The sequence below is a fragment of the Hylobates moloch genome, unplaced genomic scaffold (genome assembly GCF_009828535.3).
Source record: "Hylobates moloch isolate HMO894 unplaced genomic scaffold, HMol_V3 SCAFFOLD_2, whole genome shotgun sequence".
NCBI lineage: Eukaryota > Metazoa > Chordata > Mammalia > Primates > Hylobatidae > Hylobates > Hylobates moloch.
In genome coordinates, this window is record NW_026652277.1 from 33746498 (window position 1) to 33770484 (window position 23987).

At 40.0% G+C, this 23987-nt stretch overlaps 1 pseudogene; it reads left to right on the top strand.

The window, feature by feature from the left end:
* Window positions 1-2471: 2471 nt before the first annotated feature.
* LOC116477609 (U7 small nuclear RNA) lies at window positions 2472-2514 on the top strand (annotated as a pseudogene).
* Window positions 2515-23987: the final 21473 nt, after the last annotated feature.

Genomic DNA, 23987 nt, shown 5'->3' on the forward strand with positions numbered 1-23987 from the left:
TAATGAAGCTGCTCTTTTAAGGCTTCTATCCTCTTTGAATATAAACAACAGTACAGGTCCCTGAACAGAATTATGTTATGCTCCTGATGGTCTGGAATGCTGAATAACATTGAAAGAAAATATCTACCCTAATAACATCTCTTTTTTCTTTTTCACTTAGGAAGAAAGCATTTGATGAAGTTCTGGGATTGTTGAAAGAATCTTCCTTACTAATACTGTTAGTGATACTCAAAGATTGATATGCAATCAACAGTTTAGTAAGAATATTCTTGGCTTAATTATCAGTCTCAATTCAGAAAATAAAGGAACAGATCCTAATATAAAGAAATTTCACAGAATACAAGCAGAGAGCACTGCTTGTAAAAAAGCTAGACTGCCTGGCTAGAATCCTAGCTCTGCTGCTTACTGGCTATGTGATCCTGGAAATATTGTCAACTTTAACCACATTAGCTTCCTTATCTATAAAATGGGTATATTATTTGGAAGGTTGAACAGACTATACAGCACTTAGAACAATGTCTGGCCCACGGTTAGCACTCCATAAGTGTTCGCTTTTATTCTTCTTCTCACAGGGTCTGCCACAATTACAACTCCTTGTGAGGTAAGCTCAGAAAAGCTTCAGAACCAGCTGGGCATGGTGGCTCACATCTGCAATCCCAGCACTTTGGGAGGCAGAGGCAGGTGGATCACTTGAGGTCAGAAGTTCTAAACCAGCCTGGCAAACAGGATGAAACCCCATCTCTACTAAAAATATAAAAATTAGCCGGGCTTGGTGGCACAAGCCCGTAATCCCATCTACTTGGGAGGCTGAGGCAGGAGAATCACTTGAACCCAGGAGGCAGAGGTTGCAGTGAGCTGAGATTGCACCACTGCACTCTAGCCTGGGCAACAGAGCAAGCCAGCTCAAAAAAAAAAAAAAAAGAAAAAAAAAAAGAAAGAAAAAAGAAAGAAAGAAAGAAAGAAAGAAAGAAAGAAAGAAAGAAAGAAAGAAAGAAAGAAAGAAAGAAAGAAAGAGAAAGAAAAGAAAAGCTTGAGAACTCCTATCCCTGGCTGCAGCTTGGACCAGGGATAAGCAAATTATTCAGCAGTGATAGCCTTGCCCAACAGAGGTGGCCATGATTGAATGAATGGATCAATATTCTCTCTTACAAAGCTGAGTGTACAACACACAGAGTAAGTCAGCAGTTTATCATGGGGGTAGAATTCAAAAAAAGAAAAGAACAAAGCCAACCTTTTCTCACCCAGAAAAAAGGCAATGATCAGAAGCCATGAGACAATAAAAGCCAAGAGTAGTCAGAAACCATGAATGGCAAAAGCTAAGAAAGACAATGGAGAGAAGTCAGTTCATTGCTCAGTAGCAGGAATAGCAGCTACAGAGAGCAGCTGAGTCACCAGAATGGTATAGGACTGCAATAGGAATCTACAGCAGCATGAGAACACAATGGCAAGAACTGGTAATATCCCAAATGATTTTCCAGATTCATTCCAACGCGGGTGGGAGGACTGGCTGTAAGACAGAAATTTGTCTTCTTTACTTTAACACCCCATTACCTAAGATTCCCTAACATGTCATTTTGGCTTGTGATTAGAAACAGCCTAACTCTCCTTGCAGCCACTGTGATCCATTGAAACTCAGAAGTGAGCTTGATTCTTGTCTTTTCTGATAACTCACGTATAGTGGGTGGGAATATCAGTTCTCAGGTACAGATGTGCAAAAAATTTTGTACATCAAGATACTTTCTGATTTTGAGCAACACTCCCCACCCACAATTCTACCCAGCATGCAGAAATTTAACTTTGTTCATTCTTTAAGCTTGATGCCAATCTCCCCAGGGCTGTTCGTGGTTCTGGAATCTTATGCAGTGCCAGGGCATCAAGGAGGTAACAGAAAGGCCCATTAGTCATTGGTCATCTCTTCATAGACCTGTCCATGCTCTTTCTGCATCATCCCTTCAGGTCCAGTAGCGCTTTGCTGCTTCCACACCACGTTTGCAGCATGGGTATTTTTTGCCAAGCCTGAGAATTTCATACTTTGGGGTCTCTTGCTCTCTCCCTAGCAATACTACCACAAATCTGGATCAGGGTCCTCATGTCCAAAACTCGAGTTCCTCTGGTATTATAGAGCATGTGGGTATTGTTTTATCAACTGAGCAAAGTTCTTTTACTTCAGCTTTCTCCAAGTCATTTTATCTTTACCTGCTATTTCTCTCCTTTACTGAGGCTTAGCCTTTTGAAATAAAACCAGACAGTTTTCTAGGCAAGTTCAATGTCCATCCTTACAACAGACTTCACCTTGAAGAAGAAAGCACAGACCTGGCTAATATGAGAGGAAGGAAAGGGAAAAATAAATGAAGATAAAAGTTAAATATTTTAAAATATTTTTGTTCTCATTTTTTTTTCTTTTTGCCTTAAATACTTGGAAGCCAAGATTTGAATTTCATGCTCAGTACCCATAGAGTAAGAATATTTACCAGTGTTCCATCTCTTTTAGAATTTGTCTAGCAGCTTTTCCAGTTTTCAACGAGGTAAAAAGAAGTAAAAAAAGAAGGCCGAGCATGGTGGCTCACACCCGTAGTCCCAGCACTTCGGGAGGCCAAGGCAGAAGGATAGCTTGAGCCCAGGAGTTTGAGACCACTCTGGGTAATAAAGCAAAACCTTATCTTTATAATAAATAAATAAAGAAAAGGAAAAAATAATATTTATTAGTTTATTTTTCTTAAATTTTCATTTCTGTCAGTCTTGTTTTGCTGTGTTACTAATGCCTACTAATATGTTTTCCTTATTTAAATCAGTATTGATTTTTTAAAAACTGGTAAAATTCATTGCAGCCATGTGGGAGTAGCTAGAGTTTAGTAGGTTACAGGAATAAAGACATGCTGAAGCTATCCTGCAGGACTCAAGGAGACAGAACATGATTTGAGATTTGAAAATTCCTTCTTGATGTCCAGCCGTTCTGGTAACTGGGTAGCTTCTAATGGCTCCATTTTGTGCTCCACTATAATGGAGACAATTATTCTGAGTCTGATTGTCCTTCCAATAAGTCACCAATACGTGTACTCTCTTCTTTTGCTCAACATAATGGCATCTGTTGCATTAGCTTCTCCTTCTTCTTGGCTTCTCCTGCTTGTAGGCTTCTACTAGTTACATTTCTCTTTTTCTTTCAGTTTTTGCCTTTGCTAATAGTTGAACTCCTTTCAAAGAAAGGTGATATTCTTCAGTCTAGTTAGCTACAATTATTTCCGTTGAACAGTCTTCATGTTTGGACAAATCATAGGTTTTTGACTAAATGATGGGTTGCTTTTCCTTGGATTAGATAACTGCTCTCATTCATATCAATTGTGGTTAAGGTGACAGGGTTGTCTTACACAAGAAAAGAACTACACACAGAAGTAATATTCTAGAATAAGACTATAGGGAAAATCCTTTCTAAGGGACTGTAAGCAGACAGCTATCTTAAGGCTTAGCTTGTTCAGTATTGCTGTTAAAAGTAAGATACATGAGGCAAATATTACTCTCAACATAGTATAAATATATCCTTTCTCTCTGGGAATAAAATCCCACCCCAACTCATGAAGACATTGTTTGGTCCTATGACTTCTATGAGATAATGACCAAAGTGTAAATTGGTACATTCTCACAGTCTAGGTTATTTAGTCTTAAATAAGGACTTATACAACATTGTAACCTGTGACTACAAAATGAAATTACACTTTCTATTTCTACCTAAGTTATTACAACATAAGTTGCCCAGTGGCCCCCTAAATATTCCCATTATCTCTGATGACAACTTCTAATCTCTAGATTATTTTGTAGATCCATTTGCTCAGTGCCTTAGTCTGTTTAGTGTTGTTTTATTTTATTTTATTTTATTTTATTTTATTTTATCTTTTTTTGAGATAGGATCTCACTCTATTGCCCAGGCTGGAGTGCAGTGGTATGATATAGCTCACTGCAACCTTGAATTCCTGGACTCAAGTGATCCTCTGGCCTCAGCCTTCTGAGTAGGTAGGACTACAGGCACACATCACCATACCCAGCTAATTTTTAAATTGTTTTTGTAGAGACAGGGCCTCACTATGTTGCCCAGACTGGTCTTGAACACATGGTCTCACCCCTGCCTCCCAAAGTGCTGGGATTACAGGCATGAGCCACCACACCTGGCCTGTTTAGTGTTGCTATAAAGGAATACTTGAGGCTGAGTATTTTATAAAGAAAGAAAAGAGGTTTATTTAACACACAGCTTTGCTGGCTGGAATGTTCAAAATTGGGCATCTGGTGAGGGCCTCAGGCTGCTTTCACTCATGGCAGAAGGCAAAGGGAAGCTGGTATGTGCAGAGGCACAGTGAGAGAGGAATGAAAGAGACAGAGAGAGGAAGTGCCAGGTTCTTTTTTTTTTTTTTTTTTTGAGATGGAGTCTCTCTCTGTCACCCAGGCTGGAGTGCAGTGGCACAATCTCAGCTCACTGCAACCTCCACCTCCCAGGTTCAAGTGATTCTCCTGCCTCAGCCTCCCAAGTAGCTGGGATTACAGGCATGTACCACCACACCTGGCTAATTTTTGTTATTTTTAGTAGAGACAGGGTTTCACCATATTGGCCAGGCTGGTCTCGAACTCCTGACCTCAGGTGATCTGCCCACCTCAGCCTCCCAAAGTGCTGGGATTACAGGCATGAGCCACCACACCCTGCAAGCCTCTTTTTAACAACCAGCTTTCATGGGAACTAAGAGAGCGAGAACTCACCACCCCCACAGTGAGGAGGTTAATCCATTCATAAAGCATCCACCTCCATGACTCACATATTTTCCATTAGGCCCCATCTCCAACATTGGGGATCAAATTTCAACGTGAGGTTTTGGGGGACAAATATCTAAACTATAGCACCCAGCTTCCACTAGCTTGTGGATACAAATAAGTCACATTGAGTGGAATAACCCAATAGTCACAGGTTCACAGCACCTGCATAATGCAGGACTTCAGTCTCCTTTTAAAATGTCAGTTTCTAGAGGTGTTTTTAGGCATCTTCAGTGGGTGTCTCACATATGCTCACAAACACACACTGATTCAGCAACCACCCACCAGGCACCACATTTGCTTACTGGAGCTATAGTTCTTCCACCAGCACTGTGTTTCCCCAAAGGATCTGGTTCTGCTCCGTTGGCATGGTAATTTCTTCTGGATTTTGCAGTGTTCAAGGAGGCCTCTGGATCATTTGATGAGCACTGCAGGCACCAAGTTCCCTATAGATGCTGCAGAGCCTGGGCATCAGCTTCTGCCTCTGCTCCACCAGGCAGGGCAGTTCTTACTGGTCTCAAACACTCCTCTGCCTGTTAGTGCCTCTCTCTTTAGGCAATGCCTTCACCACTATCTCTCACCAAGCACCACCACAAAGGCACGTGAAGGAAGAATGCTTCTCTTCCTCTTGGATTCAATTCTGCAGGAGGAATTCAAATCAGTGGCATCAGTGTTTTACAACTTTCAGTGAAACAGTACTTTCAATTTTTACTTACAGACCACTCTTTCTCTAGGTCCCAGACACCCACTCAGGGGACTTGTATATGATAAGAAGCTGAATGATAGCCACCAGCCTGCCTACAGAGCACTATTATCCTCCTACGAAGGCTCTCTTACAAACACAAGTTTGTTTCTGACTCAGCTTTTCTTCAACGTGATTTCTCCCAAGAGGGAAATTTTTCCTTATGAAAGTGGTTCCTGTTGGGCCAGACATCCCTGTTCATGTTGGGAATTCACCTAACTTCAAATTGAGATTCCCTTCTGTGCTTGGATACTATTTGGTACATTGTCCTTTCCCAGTTTCATCTGGTAGAGTGGAAGATCTTCAAGCAATGCACGAATACGTATGCTGTCTTCGCCACTGAAAGAGAACCAAGACATCCCTATAGACATTAGCAAGTGAAAACATAATGATTAAAAATACTGTTGAGATGAGAAAAACAAAATCCACTTCATTTGTGTCAGAGCCAACTGCTTAGTCTAATATGCATAATTATAGACTTGCAGTTTTCAGCAATTTTACAGAAATTTTTTTCAAAAATAATAAATCATTGAAATCCAGAATCTTAGAATAATTTAGAAAGCTGTCAGTAGCTCATAGAACTCAATAACAAAAGGCTGGGCGTGATGGCTCACGCCTGTAATCCCAGCACTTTAGGAGGCCGAGGCAGGTGGACTCACCTGAGTTCAGGAGTTCAAGACCAGCCTGGCCCACGTGGTGAAACCCCATCTCTACAAAAATACAAAAATTAGCCGGGCATGATGGCGTGTGCCTGTAATCCCAGCTACTCGGGAGGCTGAGACGGGAGAATCTCTTGAACCCAGGAGACGGTGGTTGCAGTGAGCCAAGATTGCGTCACTGCACTCCAGCCTAGGGTGCTGAGCGAGAGTACGTCTCAAAAAAAAACCAATAATAATAATAATAATAATAATAATAATAGTGCCTGTCTCGCAGGATTGTGGTGAGGATTGGGTGAGATTTCACACATATATCCTAAAAATGTTGCCTACATATATCTAAAAATGCATGTTATCATTTTAATAAGTATATATTATTACATTGTATAAATGTTTCATAATTTATTTGTGTTTAAGTTTCAAGTATCAGAGGAAAATCTTATTTCTTTTATTATTTCTAAATTCTTGAAAGTTATCTCACCATAATCTTTCTGGAACAACTAACCAGCTGACACATAGCAAAGTATATGTGATCATTATTATTACACCTTTAATTTATGTATGAGTACTTTTCAGTTTAAGTTAAAAAAAACTTAAAAGATTTTGAACTAATATGTTTTAAAAAGCTAAAAGCTAAACTTTTTTTTTTTTTTTTCGAGACGGAGTCTCCCTCAGCCATCCAGGCTGGAGTGCAGTGGCACCATGTTGGCTCACTGCAACCTCCACCTCTTGGGTTCAAGAGATTCTCCTGCCTCCTGAGCAGCTGGGATTACAGGTGCACACCACCATGCCCAGCTAATTTTTGCATTTTGTATTTTTATTTTTTTTTGACATGGAGTTTCACTCTTGTCACCCAGGCTGGAGTGCAGTGGCACCATTTCAGCTCACTGCAATGTTCGCCTCCCGGGTTCAACTGATTCTCCCGCCTCAGCCTCCCGAGTAGCTGGGATTACAGGTGCCCACCACCACGCCCAGCAAATGTTTGTATTTTTAGTAGAGACGGGGTTTCACCATATTGGCCAGGCTGGTCTTGAGCTCCTGACCTTGTCATCACAGGTGTGAGCCAGGGCTTTTTTTTTTTTTTTGGAATGATTTATTCCATTTCATAAATGGACAGTGTAAACAGACACTTATGATGCCTCATATCACATCCCTGGGGCCCACCCCTTATTTCTACAACAGATATGGTACACAGATACCAGCAAGTTAAGACTCAAGCTCATAGAGTCCACCTCCAGCTCACCTTGTGTGTGTGTTTCTGCTTCTGCCTCAGCATCTTACCTGTAGATGCAAGTGCTCACTCTGGCATCAAGCACAGAGTGGCTATCAACCTGTAGAGCTTCCCACATTCATGCTATTGTCAATTGCTACTTATTACTATAATTATGTTGCTGTATTTATTGCAGTAAAGTTCAGAGGAAAATAAGATCTTATACAAACGTGTTATATGTTTCTTAGAAATAGAAGATTGTATTTTTTTCTTTTTTGTGGCTTAGTCCATTTGTGCTGCTGTAACAAAGTACCTGAGACTGTGTAATTTATAAATAGTAGAAATATATTTCGTACAGTTCTGGAGGCTGAAAAGTCCAAGACCAAGGTGCCAGTAGGTTCAGTGTTTGGTGAGGGCCCTCGTCTCTGCTTCCAATATGGTGCCTTGATCACTGTGTCTTCACATGGAGGAAGGGAGAGAAGGGCAAAAGGACCCAGGCTGTTTCCCTCCAGCCTTTTTATAAGGCACTGATCCATTCATGAGGGGACAGCCCTTATGACTTAATCACTTCCCAAAAGACCTCTCCTCTTAATACCACCACAATGGGGATTAGGTTTCAACATGGATTTTGGAGGGGACACATTCAAACCATAGCATTGGCAAAGAACATTTTACAATATCCTGGCTACTTCATTTATGCACCCTGCCTTTCCCTGTAGGTATTTAAGTTTCTGGGCCATCTTCACAAACTTTACTTAAGTTAAACCACATAGTAAATTATACAAATATTACCTTGGTAAAGATTTTGAAAAGAGTGGAGGCTGGACGCGGTGGCTCACGCTTGTAATTCCAGCACTTTGGGAGTCTGAGGCCGGCGAATCATGAGGTCAGGAGATCGAGACCATCCTGGCTAACACTGTGAAACTCGGTCTCTACTAAAAATACAAAAAAATTAGCCAGACATGGTGGCGGGTGCCTGTAGTCCCAGCTTCTCGGGAGGCTGAGGCAGGAGAATGGTGTGAACCCAGGAGGCAGAGCTTGCAGTGAGCTGAGATCGCGCTACTGCACTCCAGCCTGGGCGTCAGAGTGGGACTCTGTCTCAAAAAAAAAAAAAAAAAAGAAAACAGTGGAAATGTCAGGGCTGGCTTCAGATGAACGCCTGTAGTACTTCATTGTTAAGTATGACATTGGTTATTGGTTTCATATAAGTAATTATTATTATGGTAAGGGAGCTGCCTGCAATTCTAGTTTGAATCTGAGGTTGGCACTTAATTTGTATTAAATATATTTTCAGCATTTATCTAGATGCATTCATGAACTGTTTCCTTTAACTGTTTAATGTGATTGACTTTGTATATAACATATACATGCATATGACAGGCTTTCAACGAGTGGATTATTTTTCTTTTTTTCTTTTTTTTTTTTTGAGACAGAGCCTTGCTCTGTCATGCAGGCTGGAGTGCAGTGGTGAGATCTCGGCTCTCTACAACTTCTACCTCCCCGGTTCAAGCAATTCCCCTGCCTCAGCCTCCCGGGTAGCTGGGATTGCAGGTGCACGCCACCATGCCCAGCTAATTTTTTTTGTTTTTTTAGTAGAGATGAGGTTTCACCATGTTGGCCAGACTGGTCTCAAACTCCTGACCTCAGGCAATACGCCCACCTCGGTCTCCCAAAGTGCTGGGATTACAGGCATGAGCCACCACACCTGGCCAGATTATTTTTTATTATTGAAATAAATCTCACTTTGAGACATGACTGGTATATTTTTCTAATATTTTATTTGGAATTATTTTCCATTTTAATTTCTGTTCTTAATCAGTTTTGATGACAGAGTCATCTTAGCCTCCTAATATTGAGAAGTTTTCCATTGTTTCTATTTGCTCCAAAATATCTAAATAGAATATATGGTATCTGTTCCCTGAAATATGATGTAAAATAGTTTATCAGTTAAACCATTTGTGTAGTTTGTTTTGGGAAGAGTTAATTATTTGACCATCTCCTCAACAACTTCTGTTGTTACTAGTCTATTTGGTCATGACTCTTCTTGGCTAATTTGTTCAAAATTTTGCCATAAAGTCGCATATTACATATTCATGTAATATAATTTTTTTTCAGATTTTTGAGTGCATCTCTTTTCTCATTTATAACCTGGTATATTTGTTGTATTTTTTCTCCTCTCACTGTCTCTCTTTTGTTATAATTCAATGCTATTTGGCTGGGAATGCCTGAGATACATACCCCTTGTCAATAAGGCCTCCCCATTGGCTATGATTCTCCCTTTCTTTCACAGTGCATGGATCATCACTGCCTAAGTTTGTTTCTCTGATTCTTTGCATTCGGTGCTTCAATAGCTGACATGTCCCCTACTCACCAACACATTCATACTTTGTATATGTTAATGCTGTTACAGTCTAATCCATCTTTTACAGTCCAATCAAATTGGTTTAGAGCCTTGCTATTTGAGGTGACTTCACCCATTATTGGTTTTTGCTTTTGACATGAAAACAACGTTAATTTTCTGATTTTAAGAACAACACGAACTGGTCGTAAAACATTTAAATATTATGCTACAGCATAAAGAATGTAAAAATTTACCAGAGATATACTACTCAGTTAAAGTCACTGTTAATGTTTTGGAAAACATCCTTTTAGATCTCCCTTAATTTAAAAAAAAAAAAAAAAAATGGCTGGGTGTGGTGGCTCACGCCTGTAATCCCAGCACTTTGGGAGGCCGAGACAGGCGGATCACCTGAGGTCGAGAGTTTGAGACCAGCCTGACCAATGTGGAGAAACCCCGTCTCTACTAAAAATACAAAATTAGCTGGGCGTGGTGGCACATGGCTGTAGTCCCAGCTACTCGGGGTGCTGAGGAAGGAGAACTCGGGAGGCGGAGGTTGCAGTGAACCGAGATCACGCCATTGCACTCCAGCCTGGGCAACAAGAGCAAAACTCCCTCTCAAAAAAAAAAAAAAAAATGCTGTAAGTGTATGCCTTTTTGCTACTTACTTTATGTACTCAAAAATATATCACAGACATTTGCCGATGTCAATAACTGCAAATGTATGTTATCATTTTAACAAGTACATATTATTAGATTGTACAAATGTTTCATAATTTATTTGTGTTTAAGTTTCAAGTATCAGAGGAAAACCTTATTTCCTTTATTATGTCTAAATTCTTGAAAGCTATCTCACTGTAATCTTTCTAGAACTAACCAATTTCTTTCTTTTCTTTTTTTTGTTTTTTGAGACGAAGTCTCGCTCTGTCGCCCACTGGGCTCACTGCAACCTCTGCCTCCTGGGTTCAAGCAACTGTATTGCCTCAGCCTCCTGAGTAGCTGGGATTAGAGGCGCGAGCCACCAGTCCTGGCTAATTTTTGTATTTTTAGTAGAGACAGGGTTTCACAACGTTGGTCAGGCTGGTCTCGAACTCCTGACCTCATGATCTGCCCACCTCAGCCTCCCAAAGTGCTGGGATTACAGGCGTGAGCCACCATGCCTGGCCCCAATTTCCAAGTTTATCATGTCCCAGGCCCTCGGCTAAGATACTTCACATGCATTAGCTTATTTCATTCTTCTTACAAAATAAGAGCAAAACCTGAGTGAAAAGCGAAATCACAGACCACATTCCAGGTGACTGGGCACCATAAGTTTACCACACCAAAGTGTTTTCCTCTACTTGTTTTCAAAGGCCTCTTGAAGCTACTTGTTGACCCTCTGGGGCTGAATTTTCACTTTCACTTGTTAGCATTTACTGAGCCCTTACCAACATTGATTTGAGCCCAGTTTCTTCACCTATAAAATAAGATTATTGGATTAGATGTTTCTAGGACTTTTTCCAGCTCTGAAGTGTTTGATTCTAAGTAGAAGACATTGTGGCAGGTGGGTGTGTGTGTTTTCAGGGAAAGGGGAAAGACACAATGATTGTAAAATGTCCCTTACTATTAAAGAGTTTATGATATATCAGCAAAGACAAATATATAGACAACTCATTAGAAAGTGTAAAGCTTAAATCTTTTTTCTCCCATCTTACTCCTTTTATTATACAACGAACCATCCTTAATGTGAAATTAATGGTTAGATACATAAATGTGAGGGATAACATGAGAAAATCTAGGAGAAAAAAAATCTTCATTTAAATCTGAGATTGTGGGATTATCAGCTTCAATTAGCCTTAATCAGCAACTTACCTATTTTTATTTATTTATTTATTTTTTGTGACAGAGTTTCACTCTGTCACCCAGGCTATAGTGCAGTGGCATGATCTCAGCTCACTACAACCTCTGCCTCCCAGGTTCAGGCTATTCTCCTGCCTCAGACTCCCCAATAGGTGGGATTACAGGCGCCTGCTACCATGCCTGGCTAATGATTGTATTTTTAGTAGAGACGGGGTTTCGCCACATTGGCCAGGCTCAAACTCCTGGTCTCGAACTCGCGACCTCAGGTGATCCACCTGCCTTGGCCTCCCACAGTGCTGGGATTACAGACATGAACCACTGCTCTCGGCCTCTATTTTTTTTTTTAAATACACAAATAAGACAAACTTGATAATTTAACTTTTAAATTGGCAATTGAAGCTCTAGGATGTCCTTAACTTTTTTAAAAGATCATTTTAAACCAAAGCACTAATTCAACACACAGCAGAAATGGTACAAATTTCAGATTTGGCTTTTGCTGAATAGAGCCTAAGAATGAACATTTCCCTTTTCCAGATTACTTAAGTAATTTAAAATATAAATAATTGCCTTAAGTCTCACTGAGTAGAGAACGTGAAAGTTCCCGGTATAAAAAAATAAAACCTTTAGGGTTTGAAGTTTGATAGTCATTTCATTTTGCGGTAGAAAAGAGACTAGATTTTGTTTGCTTTCCATGATTACTTCACTGTCTCCCTCCATTTCAAAATTGAGATTCACAAATGAACTGAATACCACTGTCCCTGGTTGATCTGTCTGAACAATGGAATCAGTCTGCAATTTATTCTGTTGGGTGTTTTGTTTTTGTTTTTGTTTTTGTTTTTGTTTTTGTTTTTGTTTTTGAGATGGAGTCTTACTCTGTCATCAGGCTGGAGTGCAGTGGCGCAATCTCAGCCTCCAGGGTTCAAGCGATTCTTCTGCCTCAGCCTCCCAAGTAGCTGGGATTACAGCGGCACACCACCACACCCAGCTAATTTTTGTATTTTTAGTAGAGATGGGGTTTCACCATGTTGACCAGGATGGTCTTGATCTCTTGACCTCGTGATCTGCCAGCCTCAGCCTCCCAAAGTGCTGGGATTACAGGCGTGAGCCACCACGCCTGGCCTTATTCTGTTGATATTGTCTTTCTGCTCCTACAGACATTCTCCTCCTCTTCCTCCTCCTCCTCTGTTGGTACTGTCTTTCTGCTTCTGTAGACATCCTATTTTTCTCCTCCTCTTCCTTCACTCCACCTCCTCCACCTCCTTCTTCTTATAGGTCAAGAGTAGGCAAAACATCTTTCCTCTCTAGGCCATCAACTTCATCTTCATCTGTGCTGTATTCCTTCATTGTTTCATCCTAACAAAAGAGGATGGCTCTCCTTGGGACTTTCTTCTTTCCTTGTATCACTCCCAGTTCTACATTTTCAAAGCCTCTTTTGTCACTCATCCAATCTCACGTTTCCCTGTGAGATGAAATTTGGTTTATGGTTGTCCTGACATCAATGGTTCCTTTTGGACCATCTAAAGTTTAAATCTTTTAAGTGGCATTTTATGGGAACACATCAGAGGACAAATTGACTAAACAAGTCAGAGATGGCTTCATGGAGAACGTGAAAATTAAGCTGAGCTCAAAGGCCAAATAAACAGCAAGCGGGCAAAGATTCAGGTATGTAGAGATTTAATCTGTGATTTGAGATGAAGAGTAGGTTGGGTGTGGTGGCTCACGCCTGTAATCCCAGCACTTTGGGAGGCCGAGACAGGCAGATCACAAGGTCAGGAGATCGAGATCATCCTGGGTAACACAGTGAAACCCCATCTCTACTAAAAAAAAAAAAAAAAAATACAAAAAATTAGCCAGGTGTTGTGGCATGGGCCTGTAGTCCCAGGTGCTCAGGAGGCTGAGAGAGGAGAATCACTTGAACCCAGGAGGCAGACACTGCAGTGAGCCGAGATTGTGCCACTGCACTCCAGCCTGGGCGACAGAGTGAGACTCTGTCTTAGATACATAAATAAATAAATAAATAAATAAATAAATAAATAAATAAATAAAATAAGATGGAGAGTAAATGGAATGGAGGATGTGCCTGACACTGTCCATTTAGCCTTTGGCTTCCCTCCCCACTGTGCTCCATTCTTCTCCATCATGCTTTGTGCCCTGGGAAGCTTACCTGCATTGGTGGACTTGTTTATCCTCTGGATTCAAGATGGGTTTAGCTAGCTTGGAGATAAGAGGGTGGGGAGAGAGTGAAGTATTCAAGATCTTTATTCCTTTGGCCCCTTCCCTACCATGTTTCCGTGGCTCACTCACTCTCTCTACTGAAGTCCACAACTTTTGTCTAGAGTCCTGCTCTGTACACTTCTCTCTCTGGGTTCTGGCAGAGTTCCTTCCCCTTAGCCTTCATACCTAGATATTCAGTTGCAACAGTCCCCCACCCACCCTAAAGCCAGCTGGGAATACTATACCATGTCCTGTTGGCTCCCTAAACTTTGCCCGTGTTTGCAAATAATTACCTTACTAAAAATCTCCTACAATTACGCAGGTTAATATGCCATCCATTTCTTGCTGTTACCTTAATACTGTTGCTGTGATTACAGGAATCATTTAATATGCCTCTACATTTTCATAATTGTGAAATCACAATGTATCTTACCAGTGATGTGTGGGTTCCATTGTGCCTCTTGGTCCCTGACCCAAAAGGTTTGTTAGATCAATGACATACAATCATAATATATAGTCATATAATCAATGGCATGTTAGAATTGAGTAACTACGGTATATAGTGAAAGATACTCTAGTGAAGGGCTGAAAAGGCCCATCTCATATTCTTGTGGAAAAAAAGACCATTTGAATTTTACTCTATAGGCAACCGAGAGCAATTGCTTGGCTTCTAGAACAGAGTGCCATAATTAGGCTTGTGATATAAAAAAATAATAAACTTTCAACAGTATGAAGGGTGGACTGAATATAGAGGTCTGAATACAGGAAGGCCAATTGGGCTGCTGTTGCAATAATTCAGATGAAAAGCAGTGAAGGTCCAAGTAGGGCAATTAGAGTGGAAATAAAGAGAATAAGATAGCTATAACAGCCTGATGAGCTGCTACAGTTGCAAGAAAAAGTGGTTAAATCATTATAGCTCAAGTATTGGGTTTATGACCTACAGCAAATCTGAAAGAATAGGTACAGACCCACAAAGCTTCCTTCTCCTAGGTGCTAGGAACAATAGCACCATCTATGTGGAAACTAGGGAAGAGTTCTCAACCTTATACTAATAACTTTTTTTTTTGAGATAGGGTCTCTCTACATCATCCAGGCTGGTCTCAAACTGCTGGGTTCAAGTAATCCTTCCAACATACCAAGAACTGTGAAGGCCATAAGACAATAACAATTAAAACTGGATGTGTTTTAATTAAAACAATTAAAACATTAAAACCGGGCATGGTGACTCATGCCTTCAAAACCCAGCACTTTGGGAGGCTGAAGCAGAAGGATCACTTGAGCCCAGAAGTTCAAGACCAGCTTGGGCAACATAGTGAGACTCCGTCTCTATTTTTAAAAAAATGGAATAAAAATACCATAAAAAAGTGAAACTGGATGATGGGTAAATGAGATTTATTGTTATTCCTCCAGCTTTTGTTTAATGTTTGGAGTTTTTTATATTAAAAAATTTAAAATTTTTTTTTAAACTTTGAGAAACATCTCTCAAATACAGAAGAATTTGGACTAAATTGAAGAAAAAATAGAGAGACAAAAACATTAGAGGTTAGGAACACAGTCTCTGAGCAAGACTGAGTTCATTTCTAAATCAGAAACCAAGACCCACAAAATACTCAAGCTTCCCATAGCTTCAGCCCTCTTCCTCTCTCTCTTAAGCCATAGAAGGGAATGATCCTAATTCTAAAACTTACAAAGCCTTGACTGTGTACCAGGAACCATTTCATACATCTTATAAGCATTAACTCATTCAATCCTAACTAGTCTCCTGTTACAGATAAAGAAACTGAGCCACAGAAAAGTTCAGAAGTCCAAGGGCGGCTGGGTGCAGTGGCTCACACCTGTAATCCCAGCACTTTGGGAGGCTGAGGCAGGTGGATCATGAGGTCAGGAGATCGAGACCATCCTGGCCACATGATGAAACTCTGTCTCTAACTAAAAATACAAAAATTAGCTGGGTGTGGTGGTGCGTGCCTGTAATCCCAACTACTTGGAAAGCTGAGGCGTGAGAACCACTTGAACCCAGAAGGCGGAGGTTGAGGTTGCAGTGAGCTGAGATCACGCCACTGCACTCCAGCCTGGCGACAAAGCAAGACTCTGTCTCAAAAAAAAAAAAAAGAAAGAAAGAAAAAGGAAGAGAAAAAAAAAAAAAAGAAGTCCAAGGGCACACAGATGGTAAGCAACAGACACAATCAGACATTCTGGTTCCAGAAGCTGTTTGTACATACTACATATCACAGAGTATAGTGTAGATGTTATTACAAAGAGAATATACCCATTCCTAATATTATGGTATAGTTTACAGTTCCCAGGTAAAAAGAGAGTGGACAGTCAAGCAGAATTCACCAACATTTTTTGGGTGAAAAGCAGATTTGGACAGAACTGCTCATAAATGAACCATGGAAAAAGTGTACTATAATAAATAAGTACACAAACTAAAAGAAAGAAAACATCATGGTACTATTGGATAATAGTTCGGAGTAAAAGTTTTTATATAAACACATTATATAAAGGTTTTTATATAACACATTAAACCAAAAAATTGCTAAATAATCCAAAGATTTAAACTTAAGATCTAAAAACATGAAACCGCATAAAAAATAATTAAATACACACACACACACACACACACACACACACACTCAGTGTGCAGATGGGTGGATTAAGAAAATATATAAATAGGGCCAGGTGCAGTAGCTCATGTGTAAGTGCCTGTAATCCTAGAACTTTGGGAGGTTCACAAGACAGGAGGATCACCTGAGCCAGGAGTTCGAGACCAGCCTGGGCAAGACAAGGAAATCCTGTCTCTACAAAAATTTTTAAAAAATTAGCCAAGCATAGTGGTGCACATCTGTAGTCCTAGCAACCCAGAGGGGTGAGGTAGAAGGATCACTTGAGCCCAGGAGGCCAAGACTGCAGTGAGCCATGTTCATGCCACTGCACTCCAGCATGGGTGACAGAATGAGACTTTGTCTCAAAAAAGAGTATAACATTAATACTTTTATATTATAAATATTTATATATACTATAAATATATATTTTTATATACATATATTACATATAAAATATTTTTAAAATATTTATTGATAATTATTCAGGATTGATAATATTTATTTGGGATTGAGCATAGCGATGGGAACATGGTGTGCATATTCAGGGAGGTAATGAAAGACAAGAATTGTTAAAGAAAAAATGAAAATATTACATAAGTGTCTATACACAATTCTTCTTCATTACAAGAATCAATAACAAAGGTGGTATCAGTGCAAGGCTGGACAGGCAGTTGCTAGGCAGATGTACTCACAGAAATATTTTTTGTGTACGGTTGTGATGGCCTTTGTGCAAGGTTGTGGTTTTTGCAGTCAGTCTTTTGTGATAGTTCTTATCAGGTATATAAGCATGACAACCCTCGCTTTGTGGCCTTCTCTGGCTTCATATTTCAGGGTTTGACACAAGTGACTCCTTTTTGATCCGACAACTTTGATACATCCCCCTTTTGATCAAAAGATTTTTCTACAAGCATTGCTGATCAGTTATTCCATAGTTAGGGTTTGTTTTTTTGTTTGTTTGTTTGTTTTTTCCTACTTTTAAAAAAAGTAGGCAAGGCGTGGTGGCTCACCCCTGTAATCCCAGCAATTTGAAAGGCCAAGGCAGTCAGATCACTTGAGCTCAGAAGTTCGAGACTAGCCTGGCCAACATGGTGAAATCCTGCCTCTACTAAAAATACAAAAATTAGCCAGGCATGGTGGTGCATGCCTGTAGTCCCAGCTACTCGAGTGGCTGAGGCAAAAGAATCACTTGAATCCGGGAGGCAGAGGTTGCCGTGAGCCAAGATTGCACCATTGCACTCCAGCCTGAGCAACAGAGTGAGACTCTGTCTTAAAAAAAAAAAAAAAAAAAAGTATAAACAGTGTCTTGATATGTTGCCCAGGCTGGAGTGCAGTGTCTGTTCATAGGCTCAGTCACTGTGCACTATAGCCTTGAACTCCTGGGCTGAAGTGATCCTCTTGCTTCAGCCTCCTGAGTAACTGGGACTGGAGGCAAATGCCATCACACCCAGCTATGGAGTTAGGTTTTGATTGTCCCTCAAAGCCAAGACTTATGTGTCCCAGGTTGTTGTCTACATTGGAGGGAGTGACTCATGACTAAGAATCAGTGGCAAAACCTTTTTAGCAAGGGAGGTTTGGAGGAAGTGACTCTCAGGCTAAATCCGCCAGGAGTCCATTGTTAAGTTTTTGTGTGTTCCATAGATGTTGTCTATCATCTCAAAGTGCTAGACCAGCATTAAAATCTGCAAAGAGTTGTATATCTGCAGAAATGTGACAGGCAACAGGTACAAAGTTTAAAAAGGAAAACACTAAGTAAAATTAATAGTAATATGATAATCCCAGTTTGCATAGTGGTTTTAAGCCATGAGCCTATGTTTAAAGGCAACCAATTGAATAAATCAAATGGCCATGGGAAATTGGATGAGACCAGGTTTTTTTTGTTGTTGTTGTTGTTGTTGTTTGTTTTTTGAGATGGAGTCTCATTCTGTTGCCCAGGCTGGAGTGCTGTGGCATGATCTCGGCTCACTGCAACCTCCGCCTCCTGGGATCAAGCAACTCTCCTGACTCAGCCTCCTGAGTAGCTGGGATTACAGGTGCATGCCACCACGCCTGGGTAGTTTTTATATTTTTAGTAGACGTGGGGTTTCACCATGTTGGCTAGGCTGGTCTCGAACTCCTGAGCTCAAGTGATCTGCCCGCCTCGGCCTCCCTAAGTGCTGAGATTACAGGCATGAGCCACTGCACCCGGCCATATGAGACCTGCTGTAACCATGGCTTCTTTTCTTATTTTGTGTATTTGGGTCTCAACTTCCCCAGAATTTATCCTGGTACAGCATGTAGTGTTTGTGTTGACACAGATATCTCTGTTTAGCTAGTAGGTAGCAATCCTGTTATTTAGCATTCCATGACTTGGTTGAATTAAAGCAGAGAGAGTTAGCTCAAAAAAAAAAAGAAAAGAAAAAAGGACCCTTAGTATAATATGAACAAAAAGTTGTATTAGGGATGTTGCCAAAGTTACCCATTAACTAAAGGATTTCTTAGATCAGGTTCTGTCAAGTTACATGCAATAGCTACTAATTGTGAAATTTCCGTTACACCTGTCAAAGACAAAAGGTAGGCATAAGCAAAGAAAAAATTAATAGGGATAAGAGTCTCATTATGATGGAGAATCTTATTCCATTGTCTTGGGAAAACCCATCTACAGTATGAAACTGTCAAATTCACATCCTGGTTTTGGTCCTGGCACTGGGTGGTCCAGTGAACTTTTGGGGAAGCCCTTACATTAGGCATGAGATTTGTCCCTTAAAAGTTATTCAGTTTCATCTTATAAGGCCTGAAAAACAGAGCAGTTCCTTTCTTTTTTTTTTGATTTTTTGAGACGGAGTCTTACTCTGTCATCAGGCTGGAGTGCAGTGGCTTGACCTCAACTCACTACAATCTCTGCCTCCTGGGTTCAAACAATTCTCCTTCCTCAGCCTCCCAAGTAGCTAGGACTACAGGCACGTGCCACCATGCCCAGCTAATTTTTGTATTTTTAGTATAGACAGGGTTTCACCATGTTGGCTAGGAAGGTCTCGATCTCTTGAGCTTGTGATCCACCCGCCTCAGCCTCCCAAAGTGCTGGGATTACAGGCATGAGCCACCGCACCCGGCTAAACAGAGCAGTTCTTATACTTAGTTGAATAGTTGTAGCCAGATATTGGTGGGAATGAGGTGAATTCAGGATCTAATCTAGTCTATAAGCAGATATCAAAAACTCAAAACACTGCACAGGGCTACAATTTTGTTTATCAAATTAAGCAGTGGTCAACCATGATACAGGGCTACAATCTAGTCACAGGTGTATTATAGCTTTTTTAAAAAACAAACAAAAAACAACAACAACAAAAACATGTAACTTTCTTTCCAGTCATATCCCAATTTCTACTAAAAACAATCAGAAAAAGACAAAATTATTTGTAAAATAATTTAGTGTCATCAATGTTGGTATGATCATTTACAGAAGTGCAGGAAGAATAGTTATTTTTCACACAGAAATTTCATCTTTTTTCTTTTTCCTTTTTTTTGTTTGTTTGTTTGTTTTGAGTCAAGGTCTCACTCTATCACCCAGGCTGGAGTGCAGTGCCATGATCTCAGCTCACTGCAGCCTCGACCTCCTAGGCTTAAGCAATCCTACCAGCTCAGTGTCTCAAGTAGCTGGACCTACAGGCATGTGCCACCATGCCCGGCTAATTTTTGCATTTTGGTAGAGCTAGGTTTCACCACGCTGTCCAGGCTGGCCCCAGACTCCTGGCCTCCAGCGATCTGCCCACCTCAGCCTCCCAAAGTGCTAGGATTACAGGCACGAGCCACTGTGACTGGCAGAAATCTCGTATTTAAAAACCACTTGAGGCTAAGAAGCCAAACCAAAAGAGACTTCAGATTTTGCCTGCAGTACCTATAAATGATTTTTTTTTTTTTTTTTTGAGATGCAGTCTCACTCTGTCACCCAGGCTAGAGTGCAGTGGTGCCATCTTGGCTCACTACAACCTCTGCCTTCTGGGTTCAAGCGATTCTCCTACCTCAGCCTCCCAAGTAGCTGGGATTACAGGCACGGGCCACCACGCCCGGATAATTTTTGTATTTTTAGTAGAGATGGAGTTTCACTATGTTGGTGAGGCTGGTTTCAAACTCCTGACCTCGTGATCCGCCTGCTTTGGCTTCCCAAAGTGCTGGGATTACAGGCATGAGCCACCATGCTCGGCCTAAATTATTTAAATATAACATCCCAGTCAAAATCTTGCTAGTAAAGCCAACATCTTCAATTGTATCCTGTTATAAAGAGAGCAGATCTTATTGAACTTATGCAAACTATTTTATTTAATTTTTCTATCATTTGTTTATTTATTTATTTTTTGAGACAGAGTTTCACTCTTGTCGCCCAGGCTGGAGTGCCACGGTGCGATCTCAGCTTACTGCAACCTCTGCCTCCCGGTTCAAGCGATTCTCCTGCCTCAGCCTCCCGAGTAGCTGGGATTACAGAGGCCCACCACCACATCTAGCTAATTTTTGTATTTCTTTTAGTAGAGACGGGGTTTCACCATGTTGGCCAGGCTGGTCTGGAACTCCTGACCTCAGGTGATGCACTCGCTTTGGCCTCCCAAAGTGTTGGGATTATAGGAGTGAGCCACCACGCCTGGCCAAAACTATTGATTTAAAAAAATTTAAACTAAAATACAAATAGTTTTGGAATTTTGGAGGAATCAAGTAGGAAGAAAAAGTAAATTCTTCCAATTTTATTACAAAAGTATGCATTATCAAATTTCCATAAACTATAGCTAGTTATGAGAAAAAGTTTCCTTAAATCTGGAAAACAAAACATTTAAGTAAAGAGCCAACAATGTTTCAAATAAGAGTTATAAAAACATTATCCTTTTCAGTTATACAATCTCATGTAATTAATTTTTGTTTTACTTGGTCTTGATTAACAGTTTCATGAACGCATCAGTTTCTTCATTAGAATTCTATAAATTTTTACTAGAACCATTGATTTTAAAGTTATCAGAAACCTGTATTCAAGAGCATTTGCTAGAGTCTTTCCATGAATCGGATTGCAGATGCTCTTATTTTTTATTTATTTTATTTTATTTTATTTTAAATAGAGACAGGGTCTTGCCATGTTACTCAGGCTGATCTTGAACCTACAGTCGCAAGTGATCCTCCTGTCTCAGCCTCCCAAAGTGCTGGCATTACAGGCATGAGCCACCATACCCAAGCTGAATGCAGATACTTTTAGTGAAAAATCAAAACTGTGGATGACAGAGACTTTGAATAACCAGGGTGAGAAATCTGATGAAAGTTTAGCAATTGACAAGGAAATTCAGTTATTTCTATTTCATATATCATTTTAAGATAACAACCAGAATCATGACTGACAGCAACACATCAGGATCATCAGACTTTCAGAAATTTTACATAATCTTCAGAACAGTCACAGTGTTTTGTTTTTTTTTTTGAGACGGAGTCTCGCTCTTTCACCCAGGCTGGAGTGCAGTGGCGCGATCTCAGCTCACTGCAGGCTCTGCCCCCCGGGGTTCACGCCATTCTCCTGCCTCAGCCTCCCGCGTAGCTGGGACTACAGGTGCCCGCCACCTCGCCCGGCTAAATTTTTGTATTTTTAGTAGAGACGGGGGTTTCACCGTGTTAGCCAGGATGGTCTCGATCTCCTGACCTCGTGATCCGCCCGCCTCGGCCTCCCAAAGTGCTGGGATTACAGGCGTGAGCCACCACGCCCGGCCGCAGTCACAGTGTTAATATATAGAATATCAATATTATATTCATGTAAATATAACTTTAACAAAGATTTAACATCATTTATTTGACAATGCTTCCCAAACAATGTAATACATCTAACAAGCCTAATTATTAACATTTCTACCAGATGAGAAATACATTATTGGAGGCTCTCCAGAGTTCCAAATGGAAAATCTCAAAGTTAATTGTAGGTCAAGAAAACTTAATTTAGAGCTTTGATATGAGGAAGACTGCCAAAGATGTCAAAAGGTTTAAAACATCTGATCAAAATGGGATCACATGTCATTGTGAAATAATAGTCATTCACTTAACCAGAATGGTAATTAAAATATTTCAAAAGCAAATACAGAATATTATATAGATGCAAAATAGAAACAAAAACAAAAGAAAACAAAACAAATAAAGAAACTTTAACCCTTTTAAAGCTCAGTTTTCCTACGTAATAAAAAACCTAATAAAAACAATGTGATACGCAGGAATTATCTTGATGAAACACCAAATCTTTGTTTCCTAGGCCAATTACCAAAGCATAAAGAAAAATCTCCTGCATTGTGATTGCTTTTCTTTATGGGAAGCACATTCAGATAACCTGGAAGTCAGATTTGATGTAAAGATACTTGAATTCAATCAGACACTGGAAGAGTGTATGTCCAAGGTTATGAGTGTACACTGTGTCATAGAAGTAAACAAGAAAACCAGTCCCTTGAGCAGGGAGAATATATGGCTCTTAGAAAAAGCAAAAGCATGTGAAATTGCCTGGTTACATGGAACAATTCAGATACATCAAGAAAAGCCAAGAGTACAGAATCTAGTTATATTGGAGGAAAGCATTGCTCTCCTAGGCCTTCAGGACAAACATATTCGGTGTCAGGTCACAACAGCAGAGTTAGGACTGGAGAAAAAAGTTACAAGAGCTGACAAAAAAGCTGAAGGCGAGAGTCATCACCCCAGCCAAACAAAAAGAGTACCTTCTCAAGGAGAAAAAGAGGAGAAGCAGAAGGTAATCATGCCTGGCCTGCAAATCACATGCAGTGAGATGTAGCAAAATTTGAAATTCTGAGATATGAATCTGAAAAGCTTCCAAAGAAAAACTCTACTTTGAGAAATTAAATTACTATTCTCAATGAAGAAGATAGCATTTTTAACCTGGAATTATGGAAATTAAATGGAAACTATAAAACAGAAAAAAGTTTAGTTCAGAAGATGGTTAAAAACTTTAAGAGTTCAGAATCGATTTTAGAAATCAAAACCTCTTACAAATTTTATGAAGGGCAGATCAATACTCCAAAAAAAGTTGTTCTAACACAGGGAACTAAAATTTTAGTTTTGTATCCATAACATATTTATATATATGTATATATATATACATATGTAGCTATTTTTATTTAATTATACATATAATTAAATCAAAATCTTTAGAAATATTTACAAATAATTCTCTTTTAATTTAGCCAACTTCATCGCTTCTCAGCCTTTTGGCTAAAACCAAGTGTAATTTTAGCCAACTTGATCACACACAAAATTTCTTTCATAAGAGTCATCTTTCACAAACATTTTACAACTAGCTCAGACCGTCTGTGACCTGCTCAGACCTTTGGTTTTGTCCTATTTATAGTTGCTCCTTCTTTAACAACCAGTCATTTTACTTTAGGACAAAATTTACTTTTTTTCTTTTGATTTTGACCACTTGAGATTCTCTCTCATACCAAAAAAAAAAACCTCTTCTCTTTTTAACCTCCCTTTCCAAAAATACATCTTCATACCTATAACTTTCTATGGAAGCCTCTCTTCTACCTACTGGTTCCTTTCTGCCTTGCTGCTATCTTCTTTCTAAATTTACTTTCAAAATAACCTTAAATAA